Here is a 22,644-nt window from a genome sequence, read left to right as displayed (position 1 = left end):
TTGTCCTCTTGAGACCTCAATTTCCTGCCAATGCAGAGTTATGTGAGATGACGCAGAGGAAGCAGACACACCAGTGTCCCCTACACGCTGAGCCTTATGACAGGTGGGTGCTTTTGATATTATGATCACTAATATTTGACCTATCCCAGGGGATCCTGGGACCACAAGGGAACAGGGAAGCAAGGGAAGCGGGGGAACTGCCCAAGGTCACCTTGGGTTTTTCAGTTGAACTGGTCAGTTTGTCAAAGATCTTTTGGTCTGTGAATTCAGAATGGGGAAATGTGTAACAATGAAGTACATGAGTCCTAGCACGTGTGTGTGCGTGTGTGTTCCCCAGGCTCTGGTCACTTTCCAGTGTCACCCTCTTCTGCTTTCACTGAGCCACAGGTCCCCATTGCTACTCAGAACCACAGTGACTCCCCACCCCCACCATTGGGCTTCCTTAGTCTGACCCCCTCCACCTGTCCAGCCACGAGGGCATAGCAGCCGGCTAGGGACTGTCTCGGAACAACTGGAGTGGCTAAGCAAAGCCAGTCTGCCAGTGGACTCTGCCACTGCCCCCCATGCTGTGGTGAGAGCTCAGTGGGAGGAGACTGCAGTTCCAGGAAGCATTGGTGTGGGTGGGAGAAGGGATTGAATAGAGTCCCTAAACCAGCAAGTCACTTTCTGAACCGTTCTCTTGCTGCCCCAGAAGGGGTGCTCAGTGACCTGGCATATAGAAGTACACCAAGAAACACCCTTTTCTCCTTCCCTACTCCTTCTTTGGATAACTTGCTCTCCCCAGCTCCCATTTCCCTCTCCCTGTGACCTCTCCCTCCCCATTAGGCCTGCAGAGACTTAAGATGGAGGGAGAACTGACCCATGAGAGGGCATATTGGGTAGGTATTGTTGCGGGACAATGTAGAGGCTGCCCTGGGTCAGAAAGAACAGGGAAGTAGAAAGTAAAGAACCATGGGCACCTTGGAGAGAGTCTGCCATGGGCAGAGACTTGGAGCTAGTGGCCGAAGGACTAACAAGCCCCGTCAGCTGCAGTCACTTTAATTCAGCCTGGAGCTGTTGAGGGCATGTGAATTCGTTTTAGTGAGTGTTACACTCTAGGGGTAGCCACAGCTGGGGCTTCAAATTTAGCTGTCTACACTCACAGCTGGAGGCCAGTGAGGCAGCGCAGGGGCAGTCAAGAGGTCATTGGCTGGTAGGAAAAGAGTTGCCTGACAAGAAAAAAAATTGCATGGCTCCTCTGTCCATGCCAGACCAGCTCTGTGGAGCACTACCCTAGTCCGGAACTTTCTATGATGTGTCCTTTGTGACTTCAGGGCTAGCTGTTGGTCAGGGTGACCTTGAGAATTGTCCTGACATGTTTTCCTATGCAGACCTTGAAAGGAGTTTCTCCAAGCTCAGAACTGTGGTAGGACGCCTGCTTTGCATTTTGTTCTAGAAGTTTGCAGTGGGTAAGTCTGGGTCTGAGATGATATCTGATGAGAAAGTGTTGAGAGTGAGGGCTGGAGAGATGGCTCAGTGGTTAAGAGCAGTGACTGTTCTTCCAGAGGACCCGGGTTCAATTCCCAGCAACCACATGGTGGCTCACAACCATCTGTAAGGGGCATCTGATACCTTCTTCTGGTGTGTCTGAAGACAGTTACAGTGTGCCCACATACTGAGCCTTTAATCCCAGCACTTGGGAGGCAGAGGCAGGCAGATTTCTGAGTTTGAGGCCATACTGGTCTACAGAGTGAGTTCCAGGACAGCCAGGGCTACCTACACAGAGAAACCCTGTCTAGCAAAAACAAAGAAAGAAACAAACAAAAGTGTGAGAGTGGAACCTCTGGTCCTCATAGGAGTCCAATACTGAGAACCTGACACAGTCCAGGGTGGTGCTGAAGGGGTCAGGGAGAATCCAGGGATGCCATTCAAGTCAGCACTGGCAGAGTCCCCACAGGTAAGCGGTCTCCCCCACATGGAGGCACAGGAGGCAGGATCTGGAGCCGGGGAATACTAAGGGATGAACAGAGGGGACATATTTCCTTGGAGGCTGGCTCCCCTTTATTATTTCAATGTTAAATGTACACTTATATATTTATTGTGTATGTATGTGTGTTTATGTATATATGTATGTATATATTGTATGTGTATGTATGTGTGTATGTATGTATGTGGTGTGTGGGTATGTGTGTCTATATATGACATAAGGCTGACAGGTAAGATACAACTGCTGAACCATCTTACAGACAGAGGTCCTCTCTGTAAGTCAGGGGCCCAAGAAGGAGCAAGGAGGAGATGGGAGAGCAGGGGAGAGCAGGGAGAATCCTTGGAGCCTGGGGTATCTTACACATACGAGTCTAGTTGAATTCTTGGGATTTCCTTTAGCTAATGTGTTGAGAGCAGACAGTCTCTGCCCTAAGTCCCTCCATATTGTATATAGCAGTATTTTACAGGCTGCACCTTGCCCTGAGAGGCACTATTTTACAAGAAGCTTTTGGCTTCATTTTGAGTACAAATGCTGCCGTACATGAGATGCAGGCAGATAAATAACTTATTCCTATAAGTAGGAAGGGTGTCGCCCTTTATATTTATCAAAGTAAATTGGGACCATGTGAGCGCATGAGCACAGTCCTCTCAGGAAAATGAGGCCTGAGGACTTAAGGCACACAACAGACAGAGGAAACGGTGGAACACTGCCACCTGGACCCCACGAAGGGACAGGCCCCCAACCCTGCCATGGGCTTTGGTCCCACTGACCTGTCTGTCACCTGATCATCTGGGTTTTATGTCAGTGGACTGACAGAATTTCTGACTGTTCAGGGCCTTCAGTTTGGCTTACTCCCTGATGTTGACACACCCTCCTTGAACTGCTATCTTTCCATCTGCCTGTCCATCTGGACCTGCCATCCATCTGTCCATCCTTCTGGACTGGTCTAGATCCTCACCCCTGATGCAAGACTCAACGTTGAGGCTCAACTCTGCTCTGCCAGCAGCCAGGCTCTGTGGTGGTAACTGTCAGTGGCAGCTCCTGCGCCTCTCCAGCCTGGTGCGTTACTATCTCACCTCTCTACCCCCAGCCCAACTCTCTTTGTGTTCCTATCAGCTTCTGTCTCTTAGGCTGCTTTGAAACTCCTTCAGAGCTTTATCTTCCAAGAGTCTCAACTAGATCTAAATGGAGGACGCCCCATGCTTTAAAGTCCAACTCCTTGCCTCCTTCTTGGCCTCTGACTTAAAGGGAGGACCCAGGCCTGCTGAGACATCTTAAACTTTAGTGGCAATTCTGTAGCTTACAACTATACCCATATACATAGATTTGCTAGGAGGTCTGTAATGTATGACCTGAGTTAATTAATATTAGTAATTAAGGTTGGAATGAAAGAATCTGTGTTTTCCTCAGCCAAGGCTAGGGAGGAGAGTGGAACAAGCTAATGAATTGCCCTCAGTGAAACTTCTTCACTCTGAGAATTTGTTATTCAATAAAACATGGTCCTCTATGGTTCTGACAGAGCATGTGTGTGTGTGCACAGGACCCAAAGGAAGACTAGACTCCAAAGAAATGTAGATCACAGGGGAAGGAGTCAGGAATGGAGGAAGTGAGGCAACTTGTGCCAGCTCTAGGGAACCCAAGGTGACCTTGGATTGTCCTCATGGAGCTAAGCCTCAGCAATCAAGGAGGTGACAGAACTGAGTGACAGACAGGGTTTCCCAGTGCTGGTCCCAAGGCCAGACGGAGGCGAGCTCCTTGGGAAGCCTTAGAGGAAGAGAGCAGCGCTCTGGTTTTCCAGCCATTTTCCTGGTGCACTCCCGAGCCCTGCTGGCCAGCTTTGAGTAAGGACCTGAAGAGAGACAAGCCTTCCTGTGAGGCTGGGGAGAGGCAGACAGACAGGGAAGTAGCTGTGGAAGAGACTGGGGCCAGGGAGCTGAGGAAGTAGGTGGTGGTAGAGACAGTGGAGTTTGAGAGTGGACACTGGCAGTAAGACATCTAGGTGGGATCTGAGAGGGCCAAGAAGGGACCATGAAGGATGTTGTGAGCCAGGCAAAGTAGCTCTGGCATCTTGAAGACCAAGCATGTGGCTCAGGCAAGAAATAATCCAGGATTCTTCAGACCTTACTATTATTTTTTTTTATTATTTTTTATTTATTTTTGGCTTTTCAAGACAGGGTTTCTCTGTATAACCCTGGCTGTCCTGGAATTCAATCCTCACTCTATAGACCAGGCCTTGAACTCAGAAATCTGCCTGCCTTTGCCTCCCAAGTGCTGGGATTAAAGGATGTGTGCCACCTCTGGCCAGCAGTGGCTTTAAGTGATAGTAAGTCCCAAGTCTTAAGTAGCTGAAGCAAAAGTAACTTGTTAACATATATAATAGAAATACCACCAACACTTTGTGACTTTATGGCCATCCTGTCCTTTTACAAGAAGATGCCCTTAGGCACTTATCACTTCACCCCACTTCCACTTCCTCATATAAAATCCCAGGGAGGGATTCTGGTTTCTCTCGGTAGTGTCATGTGTCCCACCCTAGGCCAGTGAGCACATCCCAGGGTTAGGGTAGCATCATTGGCCAGTTCTGGGTCATAATTTCCATTCTATGCATGGCACGAGATCCTGAAATTGGCAGCCCCTGGGAACAGCTGAGGTGGGTAGAGCCTTCAAAGAAGACTGCCTCCCCCTTCCAGAGGGTAGATTTTTGAGGACAGGGTTTCTCTGGCTGTCCTGGATCTCACTCTGTAGACCAGGCTGGCTTGGAACTCAGAGTTCCCCTTGTCTCTCTCTGCCTCCCAAGAGCTGGAACAAAAGGCGTGCATCGCCACCGCTGACCCGTGACAGGGTTTCTCTGTGTAGCCTTGGCTATCCTGGAACTCACTCTGTAGACCAGGATGGCCTCGAACTCAGAAATTCATCTACCTGCCTCTGCCTCCCAAGTGCTGGGATTAAAGGCGTGCACCATCACACCCAGCTCTGATTCTGCCAATCTTAAAAACTCTGCTCAGTCAGAGGTTCACTCAGAAACTTTGGAGATGTCCCAGCCATGTGTGTCACTTAGGCCAAGCCTCCAGGACTCGCTGGCTAGCCTGTAAGACAAACTTCTCAGATGCAGAGCCCAGGAAGAAGGAGGGCAGTGCAGTGTGGACAGCTGCTTCATGCTGTCTAGACACCTCTTTCTGGGTTGGGGAGGAACCCTGGGCCAGGAGAAGATGGACACAGTAGCTCTGGAGCTGAGCAGCTTTCTGGTCCCTTCCAGTGCTCGAGCACAAGCCGGCTAGTGTGTGGGCAGCCAAGGCCACCCATGGCTTTGTGGGTATGGGGTGGCAGTTAAGTGGAAGTGGAGCTGGTCTGCCACTCAGGGGACAGAGCTTAAAGGATCCAGGGGCAGCAAAGCAGAAAAAAACCTGACAGGGAGGGCCAGGAAGGAGTGGAGGGCTGATGGGTGGTAGGTTCCTGGTATGGCCTGAGTCTTGGAGCTGAACCCCAGCTCCTCTAGGTAGGGCGCACATACACACAAACATTCTCTCTCACACAGGCAGATACACAAATGCACCATCACACACTGACATATATAAAACCACATAGGGGGCTGGCGAGATGGCTCAGTGGTTAAGAGCGCCGACTGCTCTTCCGAAGGTCCCGAGTTCAAATCCCAGCAACTGCATGGTGGCTCACAACCATCTATAACGAAATCTGATGCCCTCTTCTGGAGTATCTGAGGACAGCTACAGTGTACTTACACATAATAAATAAATCTTAAAAAAAAAAAAACACATAAATGTGCATATGACACAGACTGTCAACACATGTAGTCAGACACTCACATGTACAGTAAGATCAAGCTACACATGAATACACAAATATTCAGAGACATGTAGAAAACTACTCATGGGTAGGCACACACTTGAGCACATACACATACACACAAAGTTCTGGGAAACTTGCTTACCCATAAATATACACTTGTCTGTGACCAGCTGTTTTGTTACAATGAAACCTTGCCTGGCAGGCCCTTGGGAATAGGCTTGGGACCCAATAGGTCCTGTGTAGCCTCTTCTATCACCCCCAGGTCCTCAACTCCTGCTCCAGGACCCCTGGTTCTACCCATGAACCTTTAAGCCTGCCTCCCTGTGGTTCCCCAGTACCCTGCCTTCCTTCGAAATGGAATGAATTCCTGATGGCCTTTACAAATCGGCTTAGAATGGCTAGCATCACTTTAACAAGCTATCTGTCCCTCCCCTCTTTGTCCTACCACAGAGGGTACAATTAGAGACTGAGGACAGCCCTTTCTGCTGGGCAGCACCCGGCAGGGAAGCATAGGATGGAGGGCGGGGATGTTGGCCACTTCAAAAGACCCTGACTGGGAGGAGGGCAGACTTGCCACAGCCACAGTCAGAAGAGGACAGGATGTGGCTACTGCCAGGGGTCCTAAAAGCCCAGGCACATAGGTAGCCTCAGCACTAACATACATGTTCCAACTTATACCGACATACATTCACATGCAGGTGGGCAGTGAGCCCCCTGTCATGGCCAGCTGGGCCCAGGCTGCACCCTCCTCTGGCCACCGATGAGTCACAAGCCTGCCTGCCAGGCAGCTAGCATGGGGCACAACAGCCGCCTTTCAGTCCTAGGCCTTAAACACTAGCTCAGTCTTCCCTTTGAGACCCCTCCCCCTCCTAACCAGCCTACCACCCCCCCAGGCTGACAGCTCAGCTCCACACTGAGGCCACATGGGCCTCCTTCCCTCCAGAGCACAGGGCCCCCATCTCTCATCACAAGGCTCCTGGCCAAGCCAACCTTGAATGGCTGCCTTTTCAGACCAGAGCCCGGACCAGGTGCATTCTGGACGGCCTTGTTCCCATGACAGCCAGCCAAATATCTAGCCAGAGAGATGAGGGGTGGGCTGGAGAGTTGAAGTACCCAGAGATGCATGCCTTTTAGGCTCTACAGTGTGCTTATGCTAGGTGTCTCTTGGTCTGTCTGTCTGTCTGTCTGTCTCTCCCACCACACACACCACACACACACACACACACACACACACACACAGAATCCTCTCCATATTCTAGCCTCCTATCTCCTTCCCATAAAACCCTTAACTAGGCAGGCCGGGCAAAGATTATTCTGATTTCCATCTTACAGAGAAATACAATGAGACTTAGAGCAAGGTAATGTATATAACTGTATCCCAGGCCAATAGTCTGGAAAGATCTCAGTGATTTCATTTGATAGAATTGTGGTGAAGTGTGAAAGAGCAACCTCCACACACCTGGAGAAGAGGCCACAGATGGTACCTTGTGACGATGGCTCCAAACCTCAGGCTTTGTACCTTGTACCTAGTACCTAACAGAGCCTGTAGTCTCAGCACTGGCCTCTGGGCTTCTGGGTCTGGCTGGAGTTGCAGGGGTCTTGACTGGCATTTCTGCCTTTCCTGCCCAGAGTGTGCGTGCTTAGCGTGATGGACAGCCAGGGCTCAGCCTTGGGTGTTTAAAGTGGACTGTTCTCTGATAAGTACAATTTTTCTTAAAAGACTTATTTATTTACTATACACACACACACACACACACACACACACACACACACACACTGTAGCTGTCTTCAGACACACCAGAAGAGGGCATCGGATCCTGTTACAGATGGTTGTGAGATTTGAACTCAGGACCTCTGGAGAGAAGTCAGAGCTCTTAACCACTGAGCCATCTCTCCAGCCCTGATAAGTATAATTTAAAACAACATTTTGTTCTAGGTGGTAGTGGTGCATGCCTTTAATCCCAGTACTCAGGAAGAAGGAGGTGGATCTCTGTGAGTTTGAGGCCAGCCTGGTCTATAGAGTGAGTCCCAGGACAGCCAGAGCTACACAAATAAACCTGTCTTAAAAGACAAACAAAACAAAACTTTTTTGTTACATTTATAAGTGTGTTTGTGTGTGTTGTGTGTGTATGTGGACATGTACCATAGAATGCTATGGGGTCAGAGAACAACCAGTAAGAATTCATTCTCTCCTTTTACCATATGAACTCTTGGGACCTACTCATGTCTTAGCCTTGGCAGCAAGTACCTTTACTCACTGATTATGCAACTCAATATCCTGGAAGAAGATCTCTTATATTCCTGGCTCTTGGCTGCAGGGGACAGAATGAAACAGCATACACAAAAAGGAGAGAGAATAGGTAGAGCAGGGCTTGACTCCTGTACCAGAAGCCCTGTGGCCACAAGCAAAGATGTTCACCTAGGACCCAGAACCTGACCCTATGTTAGCCTACTGGCAAGAGGCCTACATTAAAATTATGAACCTTGGGACTGGAGAGATGGCTCAGCAGTTAAGAGCACTGGATGTTCTTGAAGAAGACCTGGGTTCAGTTCTCAGCACCCACATAGTGGCTCACAACAGTCTGTAACTCCGGTTCCAGAGGATCAACGGCCTCTTCTGGCTTCTATAAGTATCAGATATGTACATGGTGCACAACATATATGCAAGCAAACCCTCATATGCGTAAACATTTTTTAAAAATTAAAAAGATCAGGAACCGGCCGCCGTGATGGCGCACGCCTTTAATCCCAGCACTTGGGAGGCAGAGTCAGGTGGATTTCTGAGTTCGAGGCTAGCCTGATCTACAGAGTGAGTTCCAGGACAGCCAGGACTGCACAGAGAAACCCTGTCTCAAAAAAACAAAAAAACAACCAAACAAACAAACAAAAGAGTAGAAAGACAGAGGCCAGAGCAGGTGAGGACCGTGGCCTCTCTCTTTCCTGAAGGTAGGTACACCTAGACTGGACCAGAGAGGTCACAAGGAACCCAGGATGACTTCTGTGGATACCTGGAAGAATTCAGGAACCCTGCCCTGCACAACGGTCTGGAGGAACTGAGGCCTTAGAGTTTCAGTTGTCACACCCAAGAGGGTGACCAGCCTAGTAACCCTCAGGGTTGACTCTTTGATTTCAATCATATAAAATCTGATTCAGAGAGTCAATTGCTCTGATAATATAAGATTATAACCAGTGCTGTGTATGGGGGGAGGGGGAAGAGAGAGAGAGAGAGAGAGAGAGAGAGAGAGAGAGAGAGAGAGAGAGAGAGAGAGAGAGAGAGAGAGAGAGAGAGAGAGAGAGAGAGAGAGAGAGAGAGAGAGATTCAAAGAGGCGTGCTGTTTTAAGCTACATGTTGTAATCAATGGATATGCTGCATGAGGAACTTGGAACATGCCCCATGCTGAGCCTCTCTCTCCTGGTTTGGTTCCAGGAGCCAAGAATTTGTCATCTGTGCTTTGATAAACCCCCACTCAGGATTTCAAGATGATGGTGCTATTGTAAACTGTTTCCTTACCTGTCTGTCTTAGCCTGCTCTGGCATATTGGGTGGCAACAAAATACCCAGAACTTAAGGACAGCAAAAATCCCTCTAGGACCTTTGAACCTTCAAAGATCTGAGGACGCTTTATCAGAAATCCCATCTTCCTTGCCAGGGTGAACCCTCGGTCCTCCCTAGCAGGTCTGAGGTCACTGAAGAAGGAAGCATTAAAAGTCTCTGTGAAGGCTGGGCAGTGGGTGGCACATGCCTTTAATTCCAGCACTTGGGAGGCAGAGGCAGGTGGATTTCTGAGTTCGAGGCCAGCCTGGTCTACAGAGTGAGTTCCAGGACAGCCAAAGCTATACATAGAAATCCTGTCTCGAAAACAAACAAACATCTGCGAATATTCTCTGGTGGTTTGGTTAAGACACAGGAAGCCATTTGTAAGGGGAATACAGGTAACAACAGAACACAAAAGACTAAAGCTAGCTCACTACATATAGAATCCTGGACTATTTTTTGCAAGGTCACAGGAGAAGCCAGGAAGACCCTAGGACAGACATGAGCTGAGAGCTCACAGAGAAGAGACAAAGTTTACAAACAGGTGAAAAGGGAAGAGGGGAGGGGGGAGAAAGATGGAAGGGGAGGGGCTATAGGTTGGCACCATCCCAGCCCTTAGCTGGTGGGGGGGAAGATTAGTTCAAGGAAGTGAATGTGAGGCTAGCCTGTACTACATGAGACCCTGTTTGAAAGAAAAATTGGGGGGGGGTGCTGGAGAGATAGCTGAGCTACTAAGAGTATAGTTGGTTATGGAAGAGGGCCAGGGTTTGGTTCCCAGCCCATGTCAGGAGGCTCACAACCACTTGTAACCCCAGCTCCAGGGACCTGACACCCTCTTCTGACTGTTGCAGTCACCTCCGTTCCTGTGCACATCCCCATACATACATACACATGCATAATATTATATACATATACATACACACACATTACTTTTAGTGTTATAGTACACATACATATACACAGAGTTAAAAATAAATCTGGAAATGAAGAATCGGAGGGGAGAGGTAGAGGACTATATAAAGCAGAGAGATGTCATCTTTTACTTCCTGACAGGAGATCAGAGGTTCAGAGCACCCCGCTTTCCCTTGCTTCTCACAGTCTTCCCCCAGGGCTCCCTCTGGAATCTGAAGTCTGCCTCTAACCTACTTGTGGGATCATAAGGCCGAACTAGCTTTTGTCTCTTAAGAGCCTCTTAAGAAGCAGTGTGGGTTTGGGGATGTGACTCCATTGGTAGAGCATGTGTCTCATATATACAAGCCCTGGGTTCAAATGAAAAAAGAAAAAAAAAAAAAAGGAGGAATCCCTCTGGGATCTTCCCCAGAGACCCTGTAATCCCTGTTCATCCATGTCTCTTTCCTGCTTCCTGCTTCATCCCTTGCTCTGTTATTCACACCCACTGACTGAGCAAGGAGGGCATACAGACTTGGTGCCAGGCACAGGAGGGAAATGAACATTTCTTGGATATGGTACCCAAAACACCCTGATGAACTGGATTCCATTGAAATCTAGAAGTTCAGCTCTGAAAAGCATCTTAGTTAAAATGAGAAGGCCAGTGCAGTCTGGTCTTGGAGAAGACACTTCTAAAGGATAATTTTGTCTGGGTGTGATGGCCACACCTCTAGCCCCAGCACTCAAGAGGCAGAGGTAGGCAAAGTGCTGTGGGTTTGAGGCCAGCCTGGCAGAGAGAGAGAGAGAGAGAGAGAGAGAGAGAGAGAGAGAGAGAGAGAGAGAGAGAGAGAGAGAGAGAGAGAGAGAGAGAGAGAGAGAGAAACACAATTCTGACTGTTATGATCAAGAACAAACAAGTCTGAAAAGATGGTTCAGAAGTTAAGAGCACTTGCTGTTAAGAGTTCAGAGGACCAGGAGTTACAGAGACGAAGTGTGGAGCAGAAACTGAAGGAAAGGCCATCCAGAAACTGCCCCACCTGGGGATCCATCCCATATACAACCATTAAACCCAGACACTATTGCAGATGCCACCAAGTGCTTGCTGACAGGAGCTTGATATAGCTGTCTCCCTAGAGGCTCTGCCAGTACCTGACTAATACAGAAGTGGATACTCACAGCCATCCATTAGACGGCACACAGGTTCCCCAATGAAGGAGCTAGAGAAAGGTCCAAAGGAGCTGAAAAGATGGTTCAGAAGTTAAGAGCACTTGCTGTTAAGAGTTCAGAGGAGGAACTAGGAGGAACAGCCCCCTAGGAGGGACCTAGGAGCCCCTAGGAGGAACAACAATATGAACTAACAAGTACCCTCAGAGCTCCCTTTAACACCAGAGCTCCCTGGGACTAAATCACCAATCAAAGAAAGCACAGGGAGAGCCTCGTGGCTCTAGCTGCATATGTGGCAGAGGATGGCCTATTTGGTCATCAATGGGAGGAGAGGCCCTTGGTCCTGTGAAGGCTTGATGCCCCAGTATAGGGGAAATGCCTAGGCCAGGAAGCAGGAGTAGGTTGGGGAGCAGGGGGAGGGGATGGGGGTTTTTGGAGGGGAAACTAGGAAAGGGGATAACATTTGAAATGTAAAGAAAATATCTTTTAAAAAAGAGAGAGAGTACAGCTCTTAGCATCCATGTCAAGTGGGTCATAATCATCTATATTTCTAGCTCTGGGGAATCCAATGCCCAATCTTAGAAAGGAATAAAGAACACTTATGTATGATCCTAATTTTTAAAAAAGATTTATTTATTATTATACATAAGTTCACTGTAGCTGACTTCAGACATTCCAGAAGAGGGTGTCAGATCTCATTATGGGTGGTTGTGAGCCACCACCATGTGGTTGCTGGGATTTGAACTCAGGACCTTCGGAAGAGCAGTCAGTGCTCTTACCTGCTGAGCCATTTCACTAGCCCAATTTTAAAAACCCAATAAAATAATAAAATTGACCAACAAAGTAAGTAAAAAAAAATGGGAAAAAAATATTTGAATGGCTAGAGATGTGGATCTGTTGGTAAAATGTCTGCCTACGGTGCATGAAGTTCTGGGGCCTGTAACCAGCTCCCTCATGGTGTTGACTGTAAGCCCAGGACTTGGGAGGTTAAGGGAGGAGGAGTGGAAACTCAGGCCTGCGTCCTGAGTTAAATTGAGGCCATCCTTGGATGACAACCAGTGTTAGGTAAAATCCAAAAGAGGAAAAGTGTCAATGGACCCTTCAACGGGAACAGAGCAGCTATACACAGATGGCATCCACTCAACATTGTTCACCACTAGGGAGGCGATGTGAGTTAAAGCCGATGTAGTGTAGACCTGAGAGGCGACTGAGTTAAATGTGCTGTGTGGCGGCTGGATGGCTCATACAGTCCTAGTGGGAATGTGACTCGGTACACATCTGGAAACTGTGTGTGGTGGGCTCCTGTGCGGAATGTTTGTGGAAACTGTGTGGTGGGCGCGTGTGCGGAGGTGTTTGTGGAAACTGTGTGTGGTGGGCGCGTGTGCGGAGGTGTTTGTGGAAACTGTGTGTGGTGGGCGCGNGAAACTGTGTGTGGTGGGCGCGTGTGCGGAGGTGTTTGTGGAAACTGTGTGGTGGGCTCCTGTGCGGAGGTGTTTGTGGAAACTGTGTGTGGTGGGAGCGTGTGCGGAGGTGTTTGTGGAAACTGTGTGTGGTAGGCGCGTGTGCGGAGGTGTTTGTGTAGAGCTTGGAGCTGGCTTCTCCTCTGACCTCGCAGGTTCTAGGGATGGAACTTAGGTTGTCAGCCTTGGTGACAGGACCTGCTGGCCGTCTTACTCACTTGAGACAGGCTCTTTTTATGTAGCCTTGGCTGGCCTGGAATTTATTATGGAGTTTACACTGATCTCTTGCCTTGGCCTCCTTTGTAACTGAGTTTACAGGTGTGTGCCTCCAGGCCATACTTTATTTTTGAGTCAGAGTTTTGATATTGTAGTCTGGTCTAGCCTTAGATTCCCTAGGTAGCCCAGGCTGGTCTCAAACTCTTGGTCCTCTGTTGGGATTATAGTTGTTGGCCACCAAGCCTGACAAGGTTTTTGTTTGTTTGTTTTGTTTTGTTTTTTTTTTGTAGCAGCCAGCGATGGTCACCCTGATATTTTAGTCAACAAGGAATCTGCTAGTTCAGTGGGGGTGGGGGTGGGGCTGGGGCTGGGGGGGGGGTTCTGGCTTAGTGATTATGATTGTCTTGGTTTGTGTAAACACATTTCTTTTTTTTTTTTTTTTGGTTTTTCGAGACAGGGTTTCTCTGTGTAGCCCTGGCTGTCCTGGCACTCACTTTGTAGACCAGGCTGGCCTCGAACTCAGAAATCCGCCTGCCTCTGCCTCCCGAGTGCTGGGATTAAAGGCGTGCGCCACCATGCCCGGCTGTAAACACATTTCTTAATGTTCAGGCAATGATGAAATTGCCTAATGCTCCCTTTTCCTGGAATGACACACGACTCTACACCATTGCAGTATACCTGTGCAGTGTATGCTAAGCAATAATAAGGGACCAATTATCAATTCATGCTATACCAAGGATCTCAAAAGAATTATCATGAGTGAAAAAAGAAAAAAAGCACCAGGGAGTGGTGGTTTACACCCAGTACTCAGGAGGTAGGGATGGGGGAGGAAGGGGCGTGGCGGGGGCGGTGAGGAGGGCGGGGGGGGGGGTGGGGGACAGAAGCAGAATCTCTGAGCTTGAGGCCAGCCTGGTTTATAGAGAAAATTTAATTTGGGATAGCTAGAGCTACACACAGAAATCCCGTCTTAAAAAAATAAAATAAAATAAAAAAGAGGAGGAGGAGGAGCAGCAGCACATGTTCTGTGATTATATGCACAAAACTCTAGAAAATGCAGACAAATTCATAGTGACAAAGATGAGTTGCTTGCCATAGGGTGAGAGGCAGAAGGAGGAGGTCAGGAGAGAGCATGAAAAGCCCTCGGGAATGACGTTGGTCCCTGTGTGTGACCTGATGGCCTACATTGATTGTAGTAATGACTTTTTTCCTGGTTATCATAGTTGGACTTTAAACACAGAGTTAATTGTCCCAGATGATAAAGCTTTGGAAAAGAGCATGTTTAGAGGGATGGTGGGTGGTTCAGCTATGGTTGGCTAGGGAGAACATAGTTAATAGGATGACTACAGTTACAGACTTCACTGAATATTTCAAAGGAGCTGGACCAGCTACCCCCTGCCAGCGTAAAATCTGCTGGGTAGACGTCGTTTATGTGTACTGAATGCCACACTGTGCCCCGTGCTTGTGCAGTTTCTACTTATTAGTTACGATGTAGCGACATGGCTGTCAAGACGGTTAAGAAGGTAAAGGAGCTTGTCACCGAGCTGACCTGCGTGGCCGAAGAGTCGAGCCCACTCCCGTTGGTTTTCTTCTCTTGGACCCTCACACGTGTACCAAGGCACACTTCTGGCTATACACATAACATGCATGCAAAATCAATGAAACTATAATTTAAAATGTATATACTAATGGCCGGGTGTGGTGGTGCACACCTTTAGTCTCCTTCTAGCACTCAGGAGGTAGAGGCAGGTGAATCTACGTAAGTTTGAAGCCAGCCTAGTCTACAAGGCAAGTTCCAGGCCAGCCAGGAATAATATTACACACACACACACACACACACACACACACACACACACTTCAGCTTTGAGCATGGGCCAGGCTCCGACAGCACCCCCTCCTCATGTAGTGAACTCCATTGCTGTAAGGTTCAAGGTTCGGTGTTGAGTCTGTCTCAAGGGGTGCTGAGGTGACTTGCTTCAGGGTCTGATCCTTGTAAACCAACCAGGGAGAGGGTGGAGGAGCAGGGCCTTGCAACAAGGCTACCTCAGAGGAACATAAGCCCCAGCAGAGGCATTTCCGCATCAGCCTGTCCCCACCTTGGGCCACTAATCATGGAGCCTACCATTCTAGCAGTACTTGCTTGTACAAACTACCAGGCAGGAAAAGCGTGACCGTGTGGCTCATCCTGGGCTAGACTGAGTGATCGGGCAAGGTCTGTTCAATTGCAACTGTGAGCCTTGAATTCTTAGTCACCTTTATTTGGCCACTTGTGTCTTTCAAATAAATGCCCAGCAGGAAGGTAGGTGGGTTCCTTCATGAGTTCAAGGCCAGCCTGGGCTACCTAGTGAGAGCCTGCTTTAAAACAAACGGAGCCTGGTGGTGCATGCCTTTAATTCCAGCACTTGAGAGGCAGAGGTGGACGGATTTCTGAGTTTGAGGCCAGACTGGTCTACAGAGTGAGTTCCGGGACATCCAGGGCTACACAGAAAAATCCTGTCTTGAAAAAACAAATCAAACCAAACCAAACCAAAAAAAAAAAAAAAAAACCAACCAACCAACCAAACAAACAAACAAAAAAAACCCCGAAAAACCACACACACAAAAACCAAACAAACAGAAACATTACCAACAAAAACTCAGCAGGAGTCCTGGGCATCATCAGAAACTCTCATCCATCAACAAAGCATGAATGTCAGGTGGACCATGGCCTGGCCCTGCCACGCTTGGATTCTCTAACCACTGGCCATATTGTTCCCATTCTTGTCTTGTGATAGTTTTGATGGTTGTGGGGTAGGAGGGTACCCTCTCTAATTTTTAAGTCAAAGTGAAGGGGGAAAGTTGCTTTCATGACAATGAAGGACAAGTGTGTATTTGAACTTTGTGGGAGATGTGTTTGCTGACATAAAAAAAAAATCAGCTGGGATTTTTGGTGACGACCCAACTAACTGGCCTTCCAGCCAAATGTCACCAAGTTTGAATAAGAATGGCAGACTGTGTGATTTAAGGTGGGTTTGTAAGAATGATGGAGAACACCGTGGCTGGTGATGCTTGAGCAGCAACCAATGTCTTAGTGACCTGGACCGCTGCTTTCGTTCCACATCCTTTCGTTACCAACAAGCAACACCCAATTAAAAAAAAATTTTTTTTTTAAATCAGGAAGAAAAGGGCTCAGTGCAGCAGAGGCAGAACAGGAACAGGTCAGGGTTATTACAAGCAGTGGCAACCACAGTCGCTTTCTGAAGAGTGGCTATTTTTCTTCTTCCTGTGGCTTCCTTCAGAGTTTGAAACATGGCGTCTGCAGCTGTCATCTGCCACCAAGGGTGAAAGTGTGGCAGGCAAGATGGGTCCGTGGATAAGGCACCTGCTGTCAGGTCTGGCAACCTGAATTTAATCCCTAGGACCCACGTGGTGGAAGGAGAGAACTAACTCTTGAAAACCTCCATATATATGTTGTGCAGATCACATGTGCACACTTCAGTCAATGAATATACAAAACAAACAAACAAACAAACAAACAGAAAGCAGGGTCCTCTCCGACTTAGTCAACCCCCAGGGCAGGCTGTGACTGATGTTGACAGTTCTCAGGCAACACCATGACTACTGGAACACCCTGATTTCAGACTGCTCTGGAATCTTGGGATCTCAGCTCATGTCGGGACAACCTGAACGGCCAGTTCCACAGAATGGCATGGTGCCTTGGGTCCCATCGTCCCTCCCATCCTTGTCTTCATATTGACCATTTGCAGCCTCTGGAGGGACAGAATGGTCACATAATATGTGAGCTCTCCTCCCACCATTGTACATCTGGGCCGGATGTCCAAGTGATTCTCTTTGAAGGCACTGTGTGGAGATGGCCTCTCCCTCCATTCTTCTCTGGACTCTAGCCACTGGAACGGCAAACATTCCCTCCGTGCTGCCTCGGTGGTGGCTGCAGAGGAATTTGGGCCCTGCCCAGCTGCTGAGGTCAAGCTATGCCATACTCCAAGTTACTCCATATGGAATATAACAGGATTTTTCAAGCTGTGCCTGAAAGATTCTACTTTACAGCCAGATTCTGATTGTTTTGAGAGAGAAGGAAACAGGCAACCCCAGGTGGTCCCAGGAGCTGTTAGGCCCATCCATCCCTCCAGCAGGAACTGATGAGTGCTGCGTTCCTGGGAATAGAAAGTGAGCACTCCTGAAAAGAACTGAAATTGTGCATATTAAAATCAGGGAAATGGCCCAACAAAGACCCAACAGACCCAATGGAGAGAGGAACGGGGTGCAGCTCCTTCGCTTGGACTTTATAATATGGCCAACACTGGCTGACATCCAATACCTGGTATGTGTGTCAAGGACCAAGGACTCTCTGACTTGGCTAGGTTCCCTGCTTACATACCTGCCTGTCTGTCTACAAGTTCTCCCATCTGGGCCCAGACACGACCCATTCCTCCTCCAGACCTGGTCCAGCCTTTTTTAGCTCACAGCAGAACTCTGTCGTTTTGCTCTCAAAGCTGACTCTAGCTCTCCAGTTTCCACCTGCAGCTTTCTCCTGGCACTGGTCTGTCTGGTTTATTATTACCTTACCAACACAGACTCTCAACCCACTTCGAACCAGCTTGAATTGTACTGCAGCCTCTTTGGCTTGTATTTACCCCACAATCCATGTATATATGTATATATGTAGAAAACTATATTGACGGTCTGCTACGTAGTGTCTGCTATGAAAAGTTAGTATCAGTAATAAGAGTGGAATAAAGAGCCAGATGGTGGCACACATCTTTAATCCTAGCACTCAGGAGATAGAGATAGATCTTTGTGAGTTCAAGGCCAGCTTGGGCTATAGAGTAAGTTCCAGGAAATCCAGGGCTATACAGAGAAAAAAAAAAGGTGCATTTTCCCAGGCTACCCAGGTAGGAAACCAATAAACCACATGAATTTATTGATACTCAGTGAATTCTGACACAGTGGAAAGACACAAATGGCTTTGTCTGTTTCTAGTACAGTATGCTCATGACACTGTCACTTTCCCTGTTTCTGTGGCAGGGTGCTGTTACTGTTACTCTGTCGAGGTTTGTTGCACTCTGCGCAGTCAGTCTGAACCCTGAGCCTCAGATGGAGTCACACGACCCAACCTTGGCCTCAGCTGACAGTGCCCACAGTCACCATGTGTCTTGCCATTGGTACTCTGGACATAGCCCTCTTCCTGGGGGGGCATATGCTGTGTGATACAGTTCCTAGGTAAGGTCCTAGGTCAGGAGCAAAAGGGATGCCAATTCCTAGCCATTACTCAAGCCTTACGCCCAGGAGTCCCTTTCTCTTACCACTTTTGGACCAGATGGTGTCTTGGTCCTTTGGCTTCTTTGGTGGCTTTTGCCTTTGGTGTTTTTGTCTTTTGTTTGTTTGTTTGGTTGGTTTTTCGAGACAGGGTTTCTCTGTATAGAACTGGCTGTCCTGGAACTCACTTTGTAGACCAGGCTGGCCTCGAACTCAGAAATCTTTCTTGAATCTGCCTCCCGAGTGCTGGGATTAAAGGCATGCACCACCATGCCCGGCTGCCTTTGGTGTTTTGTTTTGTTTTGTTTTGTTTTTTGGTTTGTTGTTATTTTGTTTGTAGCTAAGAAGACATTTTATCCTGGCTCCCCTAAGCGCACATATTTGAATGCTTAGTTACTAGGGAGTAGCACTATTGGAAAGGATTAGAGGATTAGGAGGTGTGTCCTTGTTGGAGTGATTGTGGCCTTGTTGAAGGAAGTGTGTCGCTAGGGGGTGGGCTTTGAGGTTTCAAAAATCCATGCCAGACCTGTCTTCCTCTCCCTCTCTCCCTCCCCCATCCCTCCCCTCCCCTCCCCTTCCCTNCCCCTCCCCTCCCCTCCCCTCCTCTCCTCTCCTCTCACTAAGTAGTACTTAGTGTTCTCTTCATGCTCCCTGCCATGATAATGGACCAAACCTCTGAACTGTAAGCCAGCCTCAATCAAATGCTTTTTAAGAGCTGCTGTGATCATGGTGTCTCTATAGCGGTAGAGCAGTGACTAGGACACTTCCCTTCCACCACCAAACCTGCGTCTCCACCCTGTTCCTTCAGATCTATGTCACTGGGACCCTTCAGTCTTTGAAGACATTGCTGCTGCCAGGCTTCAGGCTAGTTGGGAAGCTGCTAGTCTGAGGGCATCTTCTGGTTGCTGCTTTTTTAGTCTGTTCTCTCCTCTCTAAGCCAAGAATCATAACAGAAGTCCCAAGGATCCAATTGCATATCAGATGAACACTCTCCTTTCCCAAGAAGCGATGACTCATGGTGGAAGCCTGGGACACCAGACTTCAGAAGTGTGAGCGTGGCAGTGTGCCAGCAGGAAGGTGTTGCAGGAACATCCAAGTCAACCCAAGGAAGCCCTCAGCTGAAGATGATCTTTAACTTTTGATTCTCCTGCTTCTACTGTAAGTGCTGAGATTACAGGTATGTGCTGTCACGCCTGTTTTTATAGTGCTAAAGATCGGACCCAGGGCTACATCCTCAGTCCATTTTTTTATTATTATTTTTTAGATTTATATGTATGAGTGTTTTGTCTACACGTATGCATGTGTGTGCCCAGTGCCCACAGAGCTCAGAAGAGGGTGTTGGATCCCCTGGAACTGGAGTTTTGGATGGTTATGAGACACTATGCAGATGCTAGCAATGAAAACCAGGTCCTCTGCGAGAGTTGCGAGTGCTCATGACTACTGAGCCAGCTCTCCAGCCCCTCCTTGTTTTTTAATAGGATGCATTGAGTTATATAACATGCTTTTAAGTCCTGGTAAGAGCTATGTTAAAGCCAGCTCACAGAACTCCTGGTAATTTAGGAAGACGCTCTTGCAAACACACTCCAGTCTAACGCTGTTCCCTGCCCAGGTCCTGGTGGGCTCTGTGCTCCCAGGTACCCTCAGGGTTCTGAATCCATGGTCTTTACTACAACTTCCCTGCCAATCCCACCCCAGGCCCTCAGAGCTCAAAGCTCTCATCCAACCAGCAGCCTTGGTCTGCTCTGGTACTGAGGACCTCTGGCTAACCCTGTAAGGAAAGTACTCTCAAAGGCAGCCATCCCTGTCTCTAGTTCTAATTGTGGCGACAGCCCCCCTGTACCCCTCTCCCCATCTCCCTGGAAACTCTCATCTTTAAAAAAAAAGGTTTTATTATGTGTATGCATTTGTGTGTTTGTGTGTGTGTGTGTGTGTGTGTGTGTGTGTGTGTGTGTGTGAGAGAGAATGGGGTCTATGGAGGTCAAAAGAAGGTACTGGGTCCCTTGGACATCGAGTATAGGCTACCGTGAGCCTCCTGATGTGGGAACCTAGTTTAGGTCCTCTGGAATTTGCAAGTGCTGAACCATCTCTCAGCTCCTGGAGCCTGTCTTCTTTACCAGCGCCACCCCTGTCTGTATGTGTAGGTGCATACATGTTTAAATGTGTGAGTATAAGTGCATATGGTATGTACATACATGTAGGCTAGTCAATAACTTCCAGTGTTGTTTACTGTTCTCTGTACATACTGATATTTTGCTTGGGACAGGATCTTTCTATGTAGCCCTGGCTGTCCTGAAACTTGCTTTGTAGACCAGGTTGGGTCTTGGTCACAGAGTCCCTCCTGCCTCTGCCAACCCAGTGCTGAGATTAAGGCATGAGCCACCAAGCTCTCTCCTTCTTTCTCTCTTTCCTCCTCTTCTTCCTCTTCCTCTTCCCCTTCCCCTTCCCCTTCCCCTTCCCCTTCTCCTTCTCCTCCTCCTCCTCCTCCTCCTCCCCCTCCTTCTTCTTCCTTCTTCTTCCTTCTTCTTCCTTCTTCTTCCTTCCTCCTCCTTCTTTCTTCTTTCTTCTTTCTTCTTCTTCTGACAAGTCTCTCACTGGTCTGGACCTCGCCAAGCAAGATGAGCAAGTCTAACCCCTCTGCACTGGGATCACATGTGTGCTGCCATGACTCCTGGTATTCCTACCTGGGTTCTGGGGAGTGGACTTATCCTCATGCTCATAGGACTTTATGGATAGCAGCCTCCTAGTCTGTCTGTCTGTCTGTTTCTCTCTCTCTCAGACCAGGAATACTTTCTAGAAGATGAACAGCAACTTGTGGGAGTAGGGTAGTGTTTCCATGTTCCCACACAGTAGCCCAGAAGATACAGTTCTTCAGCTGAATGAAAACAGGGAGGCAGCAGCATGGTGGGCAAACGACCCTGACAGGTTCTGTCAGAAGGGTTAGGTGTGCGGGCTGCACTTTCTATGTGGTGGCTGGTCAGTAATGCTCTCTGTTCAGTCAGCAGCCTGGATCTGTGGCCTCTCATACTGACTTAGGCTTTGAGCATGTGACCTGCTTTGGTCCATGGGAGAAGAGTGAAACCAGGGGAGACTTAAAGAGTACTTGAGTTTGACTTCATGCGGCAGGGAAACCTGAGATTACTGCGAGCACACCCAGCCACTTCTTTCTCTTCCTCTTCCTCCTCCCTAGAAACTCACAGGAGGAGAATTGAGGGCTCAGTCATCTAAAGGTCACTGACTGCAATGTACAATTCAGTAGACCAGCTAAGTTCTGAGGCTGATCAGAACGCAGCCCCAGGGTTGCTGACCTACACATCTGTAAAGCTAAGAAATGGTGGTGGGAAATGTTTTGTTCTATGCAAAGGCTGAGAGTAACACTAAATACATTGGAGATGACGGAGTGAGGGTAAATGGTCAGACGAGTAGGGTGCAGCCACCTGGGCCATAGAGCATGCTGTCGGGGCACTGGGAGGCCCTGCAGGAGTCCCTCCCCCCCCAGATCCTGAGTCAGGATAAAGGGAAGTAAGACATTTACATTCACTCAAGATTTGAGCAAGAACCTGAGACCTCAGGGATCAAGATAAATACTTAATGCAGTATTTTAAAAAGTCAAATAAGGAAACTGGCCCATGTGGTAGCTGCTTATTTTATAAGTAAAGTTTTATTGTAACAAAGACCAGGATTAGGGATAGGCAAGCAAGTAGTGCCATACAAGTGCAGGATCCAACCTGCTTTTATTTATTTATTAAAAAGTTTGAGCTGGGCACAAACTTTTAAAAAATAATGACACTTTTAATCCTAGCACTGAAGAGGCAGAGTCAGGAGCATGTCTAAGTTGGAGGCCAGCTTGGTCTACATAGGAAGCACTAGGCTAGCCAGGACTACACAGTGGCACCATATCTCAAAATAAAAACAAACAAACAAACAAAATTTTTACAATTTTTCTTCTTCTCCTTTCCTTTTTTCTTCTTTTTTTGAGGGAGAATCTCAGGGTGCTGTCTAGGTAGCCAGGGACTGTCTGTCCTACTGAGTGCCTAGGATTCATTTGTGGGTTTAGTTAGTTCTGATTCTTGCTGCTTGACTCATTGGCAGATAGACTTCTTCCTGTCTATTCAAGCTATTTCCTGATACTTCCATATCACTTTGAATTTAAAAAAAAGAGATCAAGTTGGTCAGTGGTCCTGCACACCTTTCATCCCAGCACTCAGGAGGCAGAAGCAGGCAGATCTCCAAGATCAAGTTCAGTCTGATCTACTTAGTAAGTTCTGGAACAGCCAGGATCTCACACACACACACACACACACACACACACACACACACACACACACACACACACACACTCACACACACACACACACA

General features: G+C 48.1%; 1 long non-coding RNA gene across 1 annotated transcript in view; it reads left to right on the top strand.

The window, feature by feature from the left end:
* The first annotated feature begins 55 nt into the window (after nucleotides 1-55).
* The window catches only part of LOC110294640, a 26,252-nt gene continuing 3,663 nt past the window's right edge, over nucleotides 56-22,644 (top strand). The window contains exons 1-3 of the long non-coding RNA XR_002377960.2: nucleotides 56-103; nucleotides 9,774-9,851; nucleotides 19,226-19,446. This is a non-coding gene — a long non-coding RNA (uncharacterized LOC110294640). The remainder of the gene's footprint in view (nucleotides 104-9,773; nucleotides 9,852-19,225; nucleotides 19,447-22,644) is intronic.

This window comes from Mus caroli, chromosome 1, assembly GCF_900094665.2.
Source record: "Mus caroli chromosome 1, CAROLI_EIJ_v1.1, whole genome shotgun sequence".
In the NCBI taxonomy this organism is placed as follows: Eukaryota; Metazoa; Chordata; class Mammalia; order Rodentia; family Muridae; genus Mus; species Mus caroli.
This window is presented reverse-complemented; position numbering and strand designations above follow the sequence as displayed.